The 16,672-nt window shown below is 39.4% G+C and overlaps 1 long non-coding RNA gene across 1 annotated transcript in view; it reads left to right on the top strand.

The window, feature by feature from the left end:
• LOC110363184 (uncharacterized) overlaps positions 1-16,672 on the top strand; it is a 141,726-nt gene that overhangs the window by 20,028 nt on the left and 105,026 nt on the right. The window contains exons 5-6 of the long non-coding RNA XR_010468336.1: positions 15,279-15,496; positions 15,666-15,751. This is a non-coding gene — a long non-coding RNA (uncharacterized LOC110363184). The remainder of the gene's footprint in view (positions 1-15,278; positions 15,497-15,665; positions 15,752-16,672) is intronic.

Raw genomic sequence — 16,672 nt, 5'->3', positions numbered from 1 at the left:
AGAGCCAGTTGGCATAAGGTGACAAGCTGTTGTGCCTCAATAGGTCCGTATGCTCTGTGCTCTTCACATGTGGCAGGCACAAGCAATTTGAGTGAGCATAGTCCATAGTGAAGGGAGCTGAGCTGCTGTGAGTTGCCTTCCATTTTTTTTTGTTGACTTGCAAAGTAAATTACTGTAGTTCAGCTGAGGTGTGATACTTGATTAGCTTCCAGCAATTCACTTGAACCTTTGAGCTTTCGGACACCTAAAAATCTCTATGGATGTGGCACTAGTGATGTAGAAGCAACTTATCTGAAAGTTCTTTCATCTGCTATTTGATGAGGAAAGACACCTAAGCTTACATTTGTAAGAGAGGGGAGCAGCTGGCAGGGCATTTTTCCACACTGCTTTAGAACTTGCACTTCCCTCAGTACCAAAATAGTTCTGGGACATGCTGCAGTGGCCCACTTGTTTTTCTTAGCAGTACGGGGTTGGGAGGATTCTGGTGGAAGATTGTAAATATATCTTTTCAGCTGTTGGGCTATGTTTATTATCAAGTAAAAGGGATCTACTGCTTTAGTATATCTTTATAACTGACACTCTAAAAATATAATCTCAAGCAAAGGGTAAGCATCCCTTTCTTGAGAGTGACTGTATTTGTAATGGAGTGCCAATGAAAACTCATACTCGAGAAAGGAGGCAAATCCATTTTGCTGAAAGTGAGCAGAATGTGTAGCAGTGCATATATATCAATATACTGAGAATAAGATTTGCTAATAAATCGAGGGTAAGTTCTCAGTGAACTGATATTAATTCTGTAATTTTAGCTATGGTAAGTCTACCTGATATTGGATTGCCATTTGCTTCCTTCCTATGAACATACATAATCACTCTAAGTAGCAAAATATTTGAGGGTGGAATTGTGGTTACAAATGACAGAAAATGGGAACAATTTTTTCAGCTTATTTTAGGTATGTAGACTTTATTACTTTCAAACAAAAAATATCACCTCCCACCATTCTTCACATTGTGTGTTCACTCCAAGAAATGGAAGACAGGAGGAATAATAGTGATAGGGGTTTGAAAATAGGCTTCCACATATTAGTGGCTGAGATGCCATGATAAATGTCAAGAAAGAAAGAAAGTCTTATTGAAAACAATGTATCTGCAAATAGAAGTAAAGAGCTAAAAACCACCAGTGGATTGCTCAGTTTGAGAGTAATTTCTCCCACTTGTTTTAAAACTGTCTTATCTCACTGTCTTTCAAAATTTTAGAGAGGGTAGGCAGAAAAATGTAGTATTACAAGGCTGTCCTAACTCTATATAGAAGATGATGAGCTTGTATCTCATGAATAAATATATCCCAAACTTCAAGATGTCACGGGATCATATTTCATTTACGTCATGAGTTATAAGTGATCCCTGCATTAGCTTTTCCCCTCCTTCCATCACTTCCTACCTTCCGAAGTTCTTCTAAATAGATTACAGCTCTTTAGAGTTATGTTTGATTTGCTAATGGGTATTTTTGGCTTATCAAATGGCTTGCTGTACTGCTGAAGCTCTGTTTCAGTGTCTTCTCCAATTTAGAAACTTACTTAGAACGGAAATTTCAAAGCCCTGAAGTCCCATTTTCATAAGTGACTGATGAGCCTAAGTCACTTCTGCTACTTTTGAAAATTTTAACTCAGACACTTTCCTTAGAGAACTAGGTACAAGCAGAGAACAAGTTTGAAAATTTTTCTCATAGGTGTGATTTTAAATGCAGGTTTACTGTTTGTTTAAAGAAAGCCAAATCCACCTACTCTCTGCTGAGTAGTTCAGTATGTGCTGGACTAACTTGAATCAGATCCTTGCATGGATAAGATCTTTCTACTTCTTAGAACATCTTACAGAGACTACAGAAGATTTCCTGAAAAAAGCAGTCTGCAGCATCAGAGAATGCACATGGGTGGTAATACAACCATAATAAGAAGACTTAATTTTTGCTTAGAAGCAAGATCTTAATGAAATGGCTGCAGCCAGCATGACATATCCCTGTAATTGTGATGACAATTGTCGTGAGGATACAGAAAGGTGCCTCACATCTGTTACCCACAGTAGCATGGACTGTAAGCACAGTGCTGGGAAGCACCTGAGTCTTCCATTGTATTAATTTCTCCTGTTTAGTCTGACAGGAGTAATCAAATGATCTGTTACCTACAAAGAGTGAGGAATAGACGGTACAGAGAGGAAGACATGAATATAATTTTTTGTGGAATGACGTATACCATTCTGCTCCTCTGTGTTCATGAAGGATGAATTAAAACTGGAACAGGTGCAGGGAAAGGCTATAAGGGTGATCACTGGAATAGGCAGCATATTATGAGAGCCCATAAAAGCTTTGTTTTCATGGCTAAATAAGCCCACATCTCTATAAATATATGGGAGGGGAAAATATACTTCGGCTGAAGAACAATGTGGGGATAAGAACATGTGGGTGTGAACTAGGCTAAAATAAGTTAAAGTAAGGTTTTTAAAACCACATAACCTTCAAGTAGGAGGTGTGAGAATGGGAGCCCTAACTTCATTTAGGACTGATTAGTTTAAGAAAGCAACACTTTAACATTGAGAAGATTACAACCTGGCAATTGAGGTGATTCTTTTCCATCCTGGCCCCACGTAGCTTTTACAAGGAGAAATGATAAAAAAACCATTAGCGCTATCTCTGTTTTAGAACTCAGAAAATGGCTGATGTTGGAAAGAACCTCTGGGGATTGTCTGGTCCAACCGTTATTCAAGCAGGGTTGGCTAGAGTAGGTTGCTTAAGGCCATGTCCAGCTGTGTTTTGAATATGTCCAAGGATGGAGACTCCACAACATCTCTTGGCAACCTGGTCCACGGTTTGATCACCCTCACAGAGTACAAAAATGTTTTTTTTTTTTCCTTCAGATGGAATTTCATGTGTTTTAATTTGTGCCCATTGCTTCTTATGCTGTCACTGGGCACTACTGAGAAGAGTCTGGGTCTCTCTTCTTCGTTCCCTTCTGTCTGTTATTTATACACATGGATAGCACCCCCCTGAGCTGTTTCTTCTCTGGGCTGAACACTTGCAGTTCCCTCAGCCTCTCATGTCAGATGCTCCAGCCCCTTAATCATCCACACTGCCCTTTGCTGGACTCACCCCCGTAAGTGCCCCTCTCACACTGGGGGGCCCAGCAGTGGACCCAGCACTCCAGCTGTGTATCACCAGGACTGAACAGAGGGGAAGGATTGCATACCATGACCTGTTGGCAATGCTGTTCCTAATGCAGCCCAGGAGGCTCTTGGCCTTCCTTTCCACAAGGGCACGTTGCTGGCTCATGGTCAACATGTTGGTTGGAAAGACCCCAAAGTCCTTCTCTGCAGAGCTGCTTTCCAGCTGTTTGGCCCCCAGCCCATACTAGAGTGTGGGATTATTCATGCCCACGTGCAGGACTTTGCATTTCCCTTTTCTGAACTTCATGAGGTTTTGCCCTGCCCATTTCTCCTTCCTGCTGAGGTCCCTCTGGAAAGCAGTGCACCCACCTGTTGTATTAGCCACTCCATCCAATTTTGTATTATCGGGGAAATTGCTGGGGGTAACTCTATCCCTTCATATAAGGTGTTAATGAGAGTGTTAGACAGCACTGGCCCTAGTACTGACCCCTGGGGTACACCACCAGTGACCTGCCTCCCGCTGGGCTTGGTGCCACCGTTCACAAGCCTTCTGGCCTGACCATTCTTGTTTTCAATCCACCTCACTGTCCACTGATCTACCCCAAACATTCATCAGCTTGTCTGTGAGGATGTGAAACAGAGACAGTGTCAATGGCCTTGTGAAAGTTAAGACTGCAAAAAGTTTCAATAAGTTGCCAAGAAATGGCTGTTAATAGCACTTAGACAAAGTGGAGTAACGTAAGGAAAGTAGCAAGGGTAGGAGAGATGTGGCAACCAGAAATAAAACCCTGGTAAAGGTAAAAGTAAAGATCCTTATGCTTTTCGGAGCAAGAACTGAACAGACATCCACAAATTAGCTAGTGTACTTTGTATAACAGCTTGTACACCAATAGCTGTTGCCTTTAAAGTTGTTGTTATAGAAATATATAGAATAGAATTAATAAAATTATATATTACAGTTGCAACAAATGACTTTTAGTATATACAAAAAGTTTATCACCGTTATTGGTATTGGGCTGTTTCCAGCAGTGGAGCGTGGTGAAAAATTAAAAAAAAATCAGTGCCCTTTTCTGAGATATTTTTGGTATGCTGTCTGTGCTGCCATTTGCACCGTAAAAGAACGCTCTATCTGTCCAATGGATAAAGCTGACTTTTGGAAACAGGATTCTTGGATATTTAAATTACAGGAAAAGATATCGCATGATAAGAAGGAACGATTGTAGTGAGGTCAAAGAGAGCAGACCAATAACGCAGAGTTATATTTGATTCTGCAGGCAGCTCAAAACCAGCCTTAGGGTATGAATGTCCTGTACTCCTGTATTAACTGTGATCTACTGATGACACTAGAGTCAGATTTCCAGGTTTAAGTGTTTAAGCATACATTTATGCCCGTATGGATGATGGTATTCTAGAATACCAAATAAAGTAGTATCTTAATTAAAGAGAATGTAGTCACTCTACAATAAGCATATTTAATCCTTTTCTGTCAGAAATGGTGTGGATCCAAGTTAGTAGATGATACAAACATTTTAAGTTACACCAAAGCGTTTTAATTAAAAAACAAAATGGAGTTTGACTTTTTAGAGAACCTAGCGCTGCCAGTTTCAGATGCCATACTACAAGGCGTGAACAGGTGTTAACAACACTCTTCATCTTTCCAGAGCAAAATTAAAGCAGCACAGCTGTGTGCAGTATGCCATTTTAAAGCAGGCTTTCTGCATAAGTTAAACAGTGTTTCAAGCTTACTCTATTATATTGTAAGACAAGCAGCTTCTCAAATGACGTTCTAAGTGGGTTTTTTTAACACGTGCAGTTTTAGTGAAGTTTACATAGATGCTCTTTTTAAAGCTAGAAAACAATTTTAGTCATTCTCAGACACACAGACTATTCTTTAGTAAAAATAGGTCCTTCCAGCTGAGGTCCTTAATATTTGAAGAAAAGCCAGTCTCAGACACTCCTTATAAGCAGAAGGAAAAAATGCTTACAAATCCATTTCAGGCTGTTGTGATGCTAAAATTTTGTCATCCTGAGCTTGAGGTCTTGAGGCCTAAACAGGCTTTTAGTTGACAGCAGTGCAGATATGTATTAAAACATGGTTGTTCTCTGAAAAGCTTACAAGAGGAGAAGCCTGTAGACTGAGAAAGCTTGCAGTCTGCACTCAGAGAACAGCACATAAAACATTCATTAACCCAGAGTTAGCCCTTAGCCTGTCTCAGTCACCAGAGACATAAACGAGAAGTGATACCCCACCGTCACAATTCCAGAAATGCCTCTAATTAAAAGGAAAAAAAAATAGATAATTACCCAAATGATAAGCTTAGCTTTGATTATCAAAGTTCATATAAGAAGAGCTGTCCGCTCAAGACAATGCTAATAGGACTTACAGTTTCTGCATGTACTATTCAGCAAGGAAGCATCCACCAAGATTTACCCCACCCCTGGCCAGAAAACACGCTGAAGGGATATCACACTGTTTGTCTCAATCTCATCGTAACCTGCACCTGCTTGGTTGTTGCCCTAAATGGTGTTTGAGAGGAGGTGGAGCTTTAAAGTAACATTAACCCCAAGAAGTCTTCTAAAATATCCTTTTTCCATCCATCCTACATTTCCTATTTGGAATTTAATAAGGCCATAATGGGAAAACTGCTTCCTGCAGCCAAAATAACAGTTTTAGATTGCCTTCCATTTAATATACCAGTCATTGCTAACACTCAAGAGAGATAATGTTTATTTTATATGTGTTATGTACCACAGGAATACCATTTTTTTAAATTGATCTGATTGAATTCTAATCTACTGAGTCATTCCATTAATTCTTTAGTTTGAACCACCTGCTTTAAAAAAGTAAGCTCAACAAACGAAAATATCTGAATTCCTAGCTGAACTCATGTGTTACCCAGCTAGCCTATAGCTAGACCTGGCTGGAGCATGGTCTTAGCGTTTATCCTAAAATCTGAGAAGGTGTCCTAGAAATACCGGTTAGAGCGGTGATTTTCAGAACTGACCTGGTGGTGGTGCATAGGTAAAACCATGAACAGCAAGTATTGCAAAAAAGATTTGTCTATAACAATTATCTGAAAATGTCTCTTGGATTACTGAGATTTAAAAGGGCTGCAGACCAGATTCTTTCTGGCGTAGGTGGTATCAGAAATACCTCCTCACAACAGTGTTAAAGTGGGAAGAATAAGTAGGTGGGAAAAATATCCATCTCTGTTGATCTGAACAACATGAAACTTGAATAGCTACATTTTTTTCAACCAGAACTACACCAAAGCTCAAAGATTTGAAGAGCCAGAGGGCTGGCTTACATTGTACTTACTTTTATGGTATTTTTGTGTGCTCCGTGTGACTGTGTGATAACCGCTTTTTAAAGGAAAATTATTTCAGCGAAGGTGCAAGTATTACTGAGCATGAGTGTATCTCTAACACATTCCTTAAAAATGGATGTCTTAACTCATGCCAGAATGGGCCAATTCTGTAACCACTCAAGTCAAAAGCCAAACTCTCACTAACTTGTAAAATGAGTTGGTTAAAGAGGATTTCTGAAAGGCTTTAAATTATAAACATGATTAAATTTACATTTTAATATTTCCATAAACATATTTGCTAATTACCTAAGGCCTTTGAAATAGTTTGCCTTATAACCTGTACAAGCATTTTAAAGAAGAATATTGTATAGTAGGAATAGGAAGCTTTCTTCAATATGCTAGTTTGTTGCAACTTGAAACCTGGAGAGAAACTTCAAGTTTGTTTTCTTATGCTGAACCCTCTCAAAGACTGAGACCTGCAGAAGGCAAGTGGTATTTGTTAAATTTCCTTATTAAGTTTGAATTATCCCTTTAAAAATAGAAAAGATTTTACAGAAGTTACTTCATCTTTCAGGGCTACAGAGTATATTTTTACCTTTAGAAATTTAATATGTGTAAATGGTCTCTCTAGGCAGTTTGGTGATGGATACCTCATGCTTCCTAACCAGTTACTGAATGACTTCAAAGCAATCATGAAGTTCACCCAAGTTTTTGACAAGCTTGCTGCTCTAGTAAATCCATCTCATTTTGAGCCCCAGCCAGTACACCGTGGAAGTATGTTCTTTCAGCTTTTCTCCTAAAATGAGCAGAATTTCTTTTGCCACATTATGAAAGTGGATCTCTGAAACATCTTGCTACCTCAGAGGTGGCAGACTGTAGTTTCTCTAAGTCAGCACTTGTTTTCATGTCTCTTTCTTCTCCTAATGGTCTTGATCAACTTGTTTAAGTTACTAATAGGACCTGAATCAGAACAAATTTGGGAAGGCAAGAGCTTTCCTAGCTTTAGGATCCTGAGCTGAGAACATGTAAGTGGAGTTTGTTACAGTAGGAATCATTTGCTGTAACTCAGCTGGACAGAACCATTTCACTATTGAGTATGTCTGTCCAGTATCAGTTTTACCACATACCAGAAGTTCTCATAAATCTCTATTAATGCTAATTGTAAATACTGTATCGTATTTACCACAGAGAACAAATGATTAATTTTGCTCATATGACTTACAAGGTCAACTTTTCTATGGCATTGCTACAATATTTCTGGTGGACATCACGGAAATGTTTGCATTTTTTTTGTGTCCTAGTACAAGCATAAGAAATGGGATGGATAATTGATTAGTTTCTTATTTCTCTTTGTATACAAATCCCATGGCTACCTTAAGGCAAGGCGGGCATTGACTCTTCTGTTATTTCGACAGAGCCCCCACTTCAGTCTGTATATATCATCATAGTATTTGAGTGTGTTCCTGTCCTCCATTGGGTCATCTGCCTACTGTCCTGTACTTGGTCTCATCTTCTCCTTAGGGGGTGAAGATGATCTGCTAGAGTGTTTCATTTGACAGAAGGCTGGTTTGTTTGTTTTTCTATAAATGTCTTGCTATGAATGTGTTAAAGAAGGGTTAGCCAAAATTGTCACAGATTCATTAATGTACTATAGATTCATTAATATACTATAGCTTCTGTAGGGAGGATTCCAGTGTAACTGTAGCTTTCTTGTGCTAACATGTTAGTTTGACAGTAATTACATCTTCTTCTCTCCCGTAACTTTCATTAATAAAATCCCTCTTAAGAAACAAAAAATGTAAAGTACTTTCTAATACTTAGCTTTCTATTGAAGATAAAAGAAACTGAAAACACAAAACATTTCTGTTAAATTAAATGTTGAACATTAAACGTTGTGGGAAAATGGCAAATCAGATGCCTCATCTGAGTCTTTTATGTGGTTGAGCACCAGATTGTTCTTAGGTTAATCTCTCTGATTTTTTTTCTTGTTAGACTTTCAAACCCTTCAAAAAAGTTTAAACAGGATCCGTACATTCCTGTAAAGTTCCCTATTCATTGCCTTAGTAAACTTATTTTAAGAGAACTTTCAAATACCCACTTAGTTTTCCAGCAAGGTGGTTTTATTGTTGGGCAAAAGGCAAAATTGTGGTGTGAAACATAAGCAGTGGCTTATCGTTTTTGGTAGCACAGTATATCTGTCCTTTTGATTTGTCCTAATGCACGGCCTCTAACGCAACTTCAGGGTGGTGTCTGCTGGGTGTACCAGCTGGAGCACTAAGCCTGTAATGTCTGTTGCAGCACATGAAACCTCACAGCATTTTCAAGTAAGTCCACATTTATAGAGTTTAACATAATTTTACTCGGCACTCCCAGATATTTTCTGCTCTGTATTTACAAGGTTCAGTACGGATGATGGTGTAAATGGACATGCTGACTGGTATTGACTAGTGACTAAAAACAGTTATGAAGATAACCAGTGTCACCTTGTTGGTTGCAAAATGTTAATCCACCCATTTAATACTGGAATCTGACAGAAATTCTGAAAGACAGTGGAAATCCATGGCCTTCTCTGCATGAGGAGATCTGGCCGGTGAACAGGCTGTTGGCATAGTGCAGCTAGCATGTTCTTTTGGCAGAGTGGATTCACATTTGGCTCCTTCTGTTGGCAATATATTTCTTTATGGCTTCAGATTGTATTGGCAAAATACATATAGCATGTAAGAGGATCTTGGTAGCTGTGTCTGTAGTGCTGTGTTGTACTCATCTTGAAGCCAAATGTGCTAACTATTCCTTCTGCACTTGTTAGGGCATCATTATTGCTGAATCTGGGGACATATGAAAACAGTAATTTTCCAGCAGGAAAAATAATTAGTAGTGTTAGAGTTTTATAGCTTGTTCAAGAGTGTCCTTACTGCTATGTGGTTAGGCTGCGTGCCTGACTGATTCAGGTGTCTGTGCAGATAAGATGGTTCCATGTCCTTAGGATGGATGTGTCATCACTTGCTGTGAAGGGTGATGGGGTTTATGGGCAGTCTGAGGTGTCTATTTGTAGAGCCAAATATATTAATGCGCCCTTATTTGGCATGCAACTAGGTGAGGCTGCTTTTGAATATCGTAGTATGCTGAGTGAGTACCCTTCAAGAAAATGAGGGAGCAGTGCATTAAAGCCACAGAAACTGCTTCCTCGAGACTGTAGTTAGTGTTCTCCACACCTTTTCCCATTCCCACCATAAAATTATTTATGGTGGAAGGGACCTCTGGAAGGTCACCTAGTCCTGTCTCCTGCACAAAGCAGGTTTGACAAGATCGGGTTTCTCAAGGCCCTGTCTGCCTGAGTCTTGACCACCTTCAAGGACATAGACTCTACAGCCTCGCTGGACAACAAGGTTTTTTGATTACTCTCACAGTAAAACATTTTTTTTTCTTATATCTACTTGGCATTTCCCCTCTCCAGCTTGTATCTATTGCCTCTTGTTCTGTCACTGGGCATTTCTGAGAATAGTCTGGCTCCATCTTCCTTGTATCCTCCAGTGAGATAGTTGTAGACATCAATAAGGTCTCCTCTGAGCCCTTTCTTCTAAAGACTGAACAAAGCAAATGATTCCATCATCTCTATGTATGCCATGTACTTCAGCTCCCAGTCGTCTCGGTAGCCTTCTGCTGGACTCACACCAGTACATTAATATCTTTCTTGTGATGAGGAGGCCAAAACTGAACATGGTACTGAAAGCCATCAATAAAATAGCAAAGCTGTCCTAACAAGTGGAGGGATCTTGTCTGGTGTAAGATGGGCAAAACTTTGTTGTATAAGCAGAGCCAAGGTGCCCAGAATGAGTGATCACCAAAGAATAACCTTGTCTAATGAGAAGTTTGGTTTTTAATAGGTGAAATAGTGATACCACATATTGTATACTACATAACTTTTGCAACTATAATGTCACTTGTGGGCTTGATCAGGTGGAGAAATAAGCTGTTTCTACTAACTTTGAAGTCAGAGAAATGCTGGTTCCGCATGCCGTGTGTACAAATTGTGGGAGCATAAAGGAAAGCACTGTGACGGTATGCTGGCTTGACTGGAAGTGAGTTAATTTTCTTCATGGAGTTAGAAACCTTTCTATTTCATAGCTAGCATGGCCATTATTTGACTTAGTTTGAGAACAGGAGATAACACCCCCGCACAGAGTTAATGTTTTTAATTGCTCTGGTCTGAGAGCCAAGGCCATTCTGAGTGCTCTGCCCACAGGTGTGAGGCATCAAGGAATTGGGGCATGGATGGAGCAGAGCTCGACTGACATCCAGACTGATCAATAAGATTATTCCATCCCATTAGTGTCATGCTTCATATTTAAGGAGACTCTGGATCTTCCCGTCTCTCTCTCGCTTCTTCGTCATCTTTGCTCTTTTTGTTGGAGCCCAAGGAGTTCTGTTTGGGGCGTTTATTTCAGCCTTTTTCCATCCCACCCTTTGCAGAGGCCTCTGGGCCTTTCTGCCTTTCTCTCTCTTCTCTCTCTGGGATCAGCTGTTTAGGACCAGGTGCTGCTTCCTGGGACCAGCTGCTTGGTGTGGATGGAATTCGTGAGGAATTGCATTGAGTACCTTCTATTTTATACTCTATTTCTGATATATATATATATATTTATATATATATACACACACACATACACACACTGATAGTGCATTAGTATTTTGTTACTTTATTAAACTGTGTTTATCTCAACCCAAGTTTCTCCCTTCCCTTTTGATTCTCTCCCCTATTTGGGGGAATGAGGAGGGGGTGAGTGTGCAGCTATCATGGTTGTATTGCTAGCTTGGGTTAAACCATGACAGATGGTATGCCCTAACCAGCCTAATTGATTTTTTAATCACACATACAGAAATTGTTTCTGCAATTAATTTTAGGGGCTTTCCATCTAATACAAAGTAACATAAACCTGGATTTTCAGAAAACAGACCCTTATTAAACTTGATTTATAGTATGGTCAGTATAAGTATTGGCCCTGGCATTTATAGCTGCTTCTAAATAAGAAGATGTGTAGCACACCTTCTCATCCATTGGTATTCAATGCTGCTATCCAATGGAGCAGGGAAAGTACTGTAGGCCCTCAAGTAAAGGGGATTATTTTTCATGCTGCGTTGTGGATTCTGATTTGCCAGTATTTTAATTTTCTGATCAAGAATGCAGCTTAGTATCCTTTTCTTTCTTTAAAAATGTACCAATGCAGTTTTTTTTTTTTCTTTAGAAATATACTAGCGCTGTTTTCAGTCATTCATTTTCTGTTATATGACTCTGCAATGGGAGGGAGTTTGTGTTGCCAATTCAGAAAAGATCATCTCTCATCCATTTCTTTCCCATTTACCATGTAGAATATTCTACATGGTAAGATGTACCTTCCACATCCATGTCAGTCCACACAGTAGGATCTGATACCTTGGAATATCCCGTGACTCCACGGTCTATCAAGAGCTCCTGTGGAGGGAGCCTGGTTGCCCAGCAGTCTGGAAGTGATGGAAACTGTAACAGCTATAACAAAAGTTTTCTGGAAGGAGTGAATGTATGCCTCAGGCTTACTGGGCAGGATCCATCTTACCAAAACCAGATAATTCCTCATCTGGACTTCATTTATTGCGTATGGAGGGAAAAAGGCATTTCTAGGACTTGATTTTTTCTTCATTTTGCAGCACAATTTATCTCATCCCAGTGTTACTATCTAAAATAAATCAGATGAATCACTTATTAAATGCTTGTTTCCTCCATTGGTTTTGTAGGAGGCCTGAGGTGACTCTCTCAGCTCTAAATGCCTGTGCTGTAGCTGGCTGAAGCTGGTTGCAATAGGTTGCCTTCTACTGCAATGGCAACAAGCCAAGAGAGAACTTCCCTTGCTTGGGGGAACTGGTTTAACGTTCCCAGCTTTTTGCCCTTTTGGTGTTCTCAGGGGCACTGGAAGCAGAGCAGGAATGAACACAGACTTGTCCTGACTGAAAGTTATTTTTCCTGGTTAAGAGTTCTTTATTGTCCAATGACTGTTCCTGGATAAAGTGACAAATTCATCCATGCCTAAAGTTCTCAGCATTTCAGTGTGTCTTCCTGAGGTTTTTTTGAGCCTATTAGAAAAGTGGACTTCATGCTGTCAGATGCACAGTAGGTATTTTTGGTAAAGATGCTACTGGCTGATCATCTCTGTTTCTGGGATTTGAACAGCTACACTGTGCTCTAATTAGTTTCTGAAGCGTTGGATTTCACTTCTAGAAGGCATCCTGTGTATTTTTTCAGAGTGGCATTGTAAGGTGCACATAGGTGTGAGCAAACTCAGTCAACAGGGATCAAGACTACTTGTAAATGTGCTTTGGAGACAGCAATAAAGTGAAACAGAGCAAGGAACTGTATCACAAGCTTAAATTCATGTTACAAATTTACATTGTGCTCCTCCTTAAAACAGTTTCATTTGTGTGTTTGGGCCAAGCAGTAGCCTGTAGTGGAGCCTTGTCTTGACTGTCAATAAAAAGTATCTTTTCAGTAGCTTCAGAAGGTGTCTGATTCAGTATTTGCATGTACAAGATGTCATTTCAATTATAGAGTAGTGGCCATGGCACTTGTGTAGGATTTCAGAGTTCTGTCTTTTTCTACTTGCTGTCTACCCCATGTCATAGGAATTTCTGCTTGGCCTTTGGGCAACTGTGAGCTACCGTGAAGTGGGTCTCATTTGCACACAGTATAAAAACAAATGACAAACTGTGATATTGTGTCCAAGCCAGAATTGTTTTGTGGCCTTCAGTCATGAAGATAAAGCCTTTGATAAAGTTTGTGCAGTACCCAGAAAAAAGGACCCATGTTTTCAGTTGGACCCATGATGTCTGTAAGATTGTTATATGGGTAGTCTTTGCATGTGACTACACCTGAGCAAGCTTTCAACTCTTTAGATGAAGTACCAAGCGTAAGGTAACTTTGATACTTCTTCAGTTACCTCACTAGTCCATTCTCCAGCAGATTCAAAGAGCATCAGTGGGTACTCCTGCAGAAGGTGTGTGGGTCAGTTAGGGACTTGGTGTCATAGTGCTAAGGAGGGGAAAGCATGTCTTCCAGTTGCTGGTGGAAAGCTCTGAGGCTCTCTGGTGCTCAGCAGAATATTACAGACTTGAGCTCAAAGTCCTCAGCAGGTTTGTTACAATTGCAGAAGGGACACTGTAAGACTTCTCTGTCAAAATTAATTAATATGCTGTGGAATGCCTTTTTTGTGGATTCAATTGGCCGTGTAATGTATGAAAGGCATCATTCTACCTCTGCATTTCCATTGCAGTGGCTGGATAGACCTGGGAAGAAACCTACTGTTGGATAGTAGTAGAGGCACAGAAGTTCCCTGCAGGAAGAAGTTGCAGTGATGGCAATTGCAATAATGTGCATTATGCCCAATCTCAGACTATTATGTGTGTTTCTAAAGCCTTGGCTCCTGGAATTAGATATTTAAGATGGAAAGTTTCAAGCACTTGTATTTACAGAAGGTGCAAACCTGAAAGACTGAACCAGAAGGCAACAAAACCATACATATATTTTAAAAAGCTCTCAACTTCTCTAGCAGTCATGGGATTTTGGTGTAAGTTCATTGTTTTGGAATGTTAATGTTAACAGTATAACCATCTTCTGTCATGCTTCCTTTCTGCTGCCACTGAGGACTTCAAATGACAAAATAACTTAAAAACACCCAATATTTATTTTGAAATTATGTGACTTGGTCATCTGGTGTTAGATTACTCCAGCATTTTCACCAAGGGAGTTGAACACAGCCACTCCATTCATGGCTGAGCCTTATTACAGCTGATTTTTAGGGGCTTTGAACCGGTTTCAGTTCCAAGCAGAAGCCAGTGGGAATTAGGGCTATGGCCATAGGAGCAAGTTTGATATCTTAATGACCAAATCAGGCCTTTTCTTCCCTGACACCCTACTGAGTTACTGTGGCAAGACAGGGGAATCTCTACAAGGAGATTGTATAATAAGCTTTCAAGGACTTTACTATGTGCAATTTTAAAACAGTATCTGATTATGAGCTTCCCAGATTTGATGCGAAGTTTACGTCTAGTTTATAGACCTAAACATGAAAATGTATGTTCGAACATTGAATATCACGTATTCACTATATAGGACCTGCCCAAGAGTTTATCATACCATTCAGAAGCGAGTAACCAGTGCAAAGCCTCACTAGTCCCTAGGGCACTGAGTTTAATACATACTTGTCTGAGTTTCTCTATTCTGCCTGATAAAGGAATCTGATATCCTTGTGCTTGCTCTTCCTGAGTACATCCATCAACAGAATAGCATTGGACATAGGCACGAAAATGTATTTTCAACTTGTTTCTGTGAAGAAGGGACTAATTGAAAGGACATTTCATGACAGTACTGAGGAAAGGCTGTGACTTTTTCAAATCTTAAAGCTTGGAAAATTCAGATTTATATGTGCTAGATTTAGCCAAGCTACTGTTAAATTGAAACATTATATAACATGATTTTCTGATCTTTTCCTGTCTGTTCTCTTTTACTTTCTTTTCCTTCTGAGTTCTGTTTGTGAACTTCCTGTCAAAATAGTTATTTTTAATATGTCTTTAAAAAATATTTTCAGCTTTGCTTTTCCATGGTTCCTTTTTCAAATATGAGGTGACAATATTTCAGCTGTAGAGTCTGATGACAGTGTCAGTGGTTGTCACTTTTTGAGTTAGTTGAAAGACTTGACAAAAAAGTCAAGAAGGAAAAGAGCCTCAAAAGTTGCATTTTTAAACTGACTGTGTTTTTACAAGTTTGTTGTCTTCATTTTCTTTCTAATTCCCCAGATTGAGCTGAATAACCAGCTGCTGTATATTGAAGTTAACTGTATCAGAGGATGCTGCTTGGAAATGGGAAGTTCAGAGGGCTGTGTAACAGCAACAGTGTGACAGAGACGTCTTGTATATATTTGAACCTAGTGGTCAGCTATTGCTTAATGCCACCGCTTTCTGATGCTGAAGCTCTGATTTCATCTTCTAAGGGCCTTATGCAATCAGCAGTGCAGGTATGTGAGGGGAGCTGTAACTGGCAGTAGAGACAAAAGATTAGGAAGTGGAACTTTTAGAGAAATAACTCTTGTATGTACTGAGTTGATAATATGATAAATATCCATCATTATTGCTATTGCCACCCTTGCTTCTCCTAACTTTTAAATTGCTGTTATTGTTTTTCAGATTGAGGAAATGGGAGGGTGAATTTGGGAAGCGAAGTTGACAAGGAGTTGACAGAAGTCAACACGGTATTGATAAAGGAAAGTGAGGTATGTTGGGCTGTCTTAGCCACAGATGCTGATTCTGAGATATGTAGAGACTGAAGTTTAGAAATCATCTGTTTCTGTACCCATTCACTCTAGCTCATGCCAGGCAGTTTGTATCAGTAGGTGGATGCCATTTTTAGCAGGAAATTAAGGAAGCCACCTGTCTTCACTCTGTTTTCATTCTCTCCTGACATTACCTTTCTTTAATTCTGGCAACCACAGGAAAGTACCATATCTTATTACAAAGATATTTACAAAACAATCACATTATGACTCCATCTTACATAGAAATACTTAAGTTAGTCTTAAGTTGATTAACATTAGTCAAATACTGCTATCCATATAGATTCAGCAGCAAAGAATTCAGCACAGATAAGCTTTCTGAATTTGCTTTTCAGGCAGGCTTTGCAGTCTGTGCCAAGTTCTGTAGCTTCAGTGATATGCTGCTTGCAGTCTATATGTTTAAATATACCTTGATACGATGCAGTCATACCTTGCTGGAAATGTAGGTGTGCCGTATTAGACTATATAACACCAAGCAGAATGGGTTTCTCTCATGGTTACAGTCTTTAACTTTGAGATACTTAATATAGCTGATATATTTTGTGATTGTGTCTGGAATTTTATGGAAGGAAGTCCAAGTTTCAGTGGTGTAAAACTAGATGAAGACTGTAATTAAGTTTTGAATGTATAAGCAAAGGCATGCCACTAACGTTAGTGATTAGAAACAGCAGGTTGGGACAAAGTTTTGAGATATGTATATAGAACCAGTGGCTGCTGCAAAATAAATAAACTATTAACTATAAGAATGTGGCACTCATTTGATTTCTTGCCACTAGCAATATACTTTCTAAAGAGATCTGGCTATAAATTTGTTACCTTGGAATAGTGAAAATACTTGTGTTCAGAAAGAATGCACTAAAT

This window comes from Columba livia, chromosome 1 (genome assembly GCF_036013475.1).
Source record: "Columba livia isolate bColLiv1 breed racing homer chromosome 1, bColLiv1.pat.W.v2, whole genome shotgun sequence".
In the NCBI taxonomy this organism is placed as follows: Eukaryota; Metazoa; Chordata; class Aves; order Columbiformes; family Columbidae; genus Columba; species Columba livia.
The sequence above is the reverse complement of the archived record's forward strand: the minus strand, read 5'-3'. Positions and strand labels throughout refer to the sequence as shown.